Source organism: Urocampus carinirostris, chromosome 18 (assembly GCF_059441175.1).
Source record: "Urocampus carinirostris isolate Australia breed hairy pipefish chromosome 18, RoL_Ucar_1.0, whole genome shotgun sequence".
NCBI lineage: Eukaryota > Metazoa > Chordata > Actinopteri > Syngnathiformes > Syngnathidae > Urocampus > Urocampus carinirostris.
Window position 1 is genome coordinate 29,020,577 of NC_142366.1, and position 2,599 is coordinate 29,023,175.

General features: G+C 38.0%; 1 long non-coding RNA gene across 1 annotated transcript in view; it reads right to left on the reverse strand.

Moving 5' to 3' along the window:
- Nucleotides 1-2,317, reverse strand: part of LOC148348791 (uncharacterized) — a 57,483-nt gene extending 55,166 nt beyond the window's left edge. The window contains exon 1 of the long non-coding RNA XR_015847674.1: nucleotides 2,217-2,317. This is a non-coding gene — a long non-coding RNA (uncharacterized LOC148348791). The remainder of the gene's footprint in view (nucleotides 1-2,216) is intronic.
- Between the last annotated feature and the right edge of the window lie 282 nt (nucleotides 2,318-2,599).

A 2,599-nucleotide genomic window follows, 5' to 3' on the forward strand; every position in this document is an offset into this window, starting at 1 on the left:
GAAAAACCCGATGAGGTCATCAAATCGTCAGCGCACGGGCGGCCGAATCGTACATCCGCGTTTTGTTCGGAAATAAGCGGAAGGAATCCCCACGTGTTTTGACTGGAGTCGCTCGTTCCGCAGTAAACTCGACCGTGTTTTGGCGACGCTTGGCGCTGACGCGTGAGCAGGCCACGCTCATCCTTGGATTCGTGACGACGTTCCCACTTATCGGGACCAAACACGCAAGCTCGACCCCAATCGAGTTTGCGCTAGCACGTGCAACGTAACAATCTTGAACTTTTTTTGTTTTTAAGGGGATTTTTTTTAAGGAGTTTTTAATGGCCGGTATTTTTTTTATTTTTTACAGCGCAAAAATAAAGTCTTACTCCATTGGCAGAATATTTAGTCTTTTTAAGTATATTTCTCATCTCTCTTTTTAAAGATATTTACCCCTACGTGATTTGGTTTGTTCCTTTTTAAATGGTAAATGGTCAGCATTTCTATAGCGCTTTTCAAGTCAATGAAGACCTCCCAAAGCGCTTTACAATGTGCTTCACACTTACCCATTCACACACACACTCACACACCAAAAGCGGTCATGCAGCCATGCAAGGCGCCGACCTGCTTATTGGGGGCATTAGGGATTCAGTGTCTTGCCCAGGGACACTTCGACATACAACATGGAGGAGTCGGGAATCAAACCTGCAATCGTTTTAGATTAAATTGAAATGAAATGAAATGATCTGCATTTATATAGCGCTTTTCAAGTCAATGAGTTCCCAAAGCGCTTTACATTGTGCTTCACATTTCCCAATAGCGGCCGTGATCTGTGCAGCCTTGTAAGGCGCTAACCTGCTTATTGGGGGTATTGGGGGTTCAGTGTCTTACCCAAGGACACTTTGGCATGTAACACGGACAAGCCGGGATTCGAACTGGGATCCCTTAATCCTAAAACGATCGCTCTACCTCCTGAGCTACTGCAGCCCGAAATTAGGTCCAAAATGGACATTTAAAACTGAGTTGTGTTGAGCTCGTCAAAAATATGTTAACCTTGTCTGATTTAGACCCCAAAAAGGTGTTTTTTCAATATATTTAAAAGGGACAGTGTGTATTTAACCCCTCATAATGGTAAAACACCCAATATGGTTAAAATACAAGCAGAAATATATGAACTATCATACTATCGACGTGCATTCTTCAAAATACTTGTAGGTCAAAGAACTGACATTATTGTCCACCATCTCGCTACGACAGGTACTCAAAGACCTCAGAAAGGGTTTCCAAAAAATATAAACTGTATTATTCCACGTGTTTTGAGCACTCATTTCTGGTTGCACAACATAGTACAGCCACATTTAGTGATCAAATAATACACATGTGTCCCTTTAACAAACTCAAAAACCTTGATTACAATAATAAGAAAGAATACATAAACTGTAAATAAACACACACTTTTTATAATACTCCTCGGTCGGGAAATGTCCATTTATTTTACATAGCATGAGCCTCGCCTCAAGGGACCTGGCATAGGCAGCACTATTGTTATAGATAGATGACTGGAGTAATATGGACCTAGAGTCTCGGTAGTTTACATTTCTTCCTGGTGCTTTTTAACACTCATTTTTGGTTGCACTAATAGAGCGGCATCTGGTGGTCAGTTATTACACACTGTCCCTTTAAACAACAGGCAATAGGTTTTGTTTTTTTTACACTGCACAAAAAAAATCTTACTCCTTGTTTGAATACTTCCTATTTTAGAATATAATGTCCCTTTTTTTATATTTATGTATATTCATATGGTCCGTTTTAGACATGAGTATGTCCAAAAATGGACGCCTGAAATAAGTTTGTGTCATATAATCCAATTTATGGACCAAATTTAGTCAAAAAATACTCGTCTGTTTTCCAAATAGCTGTCTTTTTCTACATTCACCTTACCATTTTTCAAACCAATTACCATGTCCCTTAACCAAATGTTGGCCTCTTTTGAGTTTTAATTTCGCGTTAGGTGAATTGTATCTTATTCTTCAGGTAAAATATATATTTATATTCAACTAGTGGCTTTGTCTTTTTATCAATGAGGAAAAGCATTAGAAATCACCTTAAATTCCATAATTCAGCCTCGTGTGTGGCTGTAAATATCTTCGTCACCGTTAGAGCTAAAACAATTAAACACATGCAAACAATATTTTTAAAGTCTAAACATAAAACAGAGAAACTGACATAAAATATACCTTTGAGTTGTCGGTAAACGAATTAATTGTAGGTCGAAAATCTGTCACAAACTTTCTACCGCCTTTGGAAGTCAAGTTATCGTTGAACAGCGCTAAACCGGATATGCGCAAACAATAAGAGTAGTAAACGGAAGTAGTCATATTTAGGGCTTTTGAACAAAACTAGTCATTATGAATTTGTATTCTTTGTTTTTATCGACAACGGCGATCTGAACGTTGTTTTCAATGAGATAGGACATAACACTCCAGGATATATACGCAATAATATACGCAATTATGACTTAAACAATAAGATTAAAAAGAATCTTAGGATCTTGTTTTGAAAAATAGTTTGAAATGTACGTTTATCCAGAAGATAATGGGATTTTTGTACTGGTCAACTA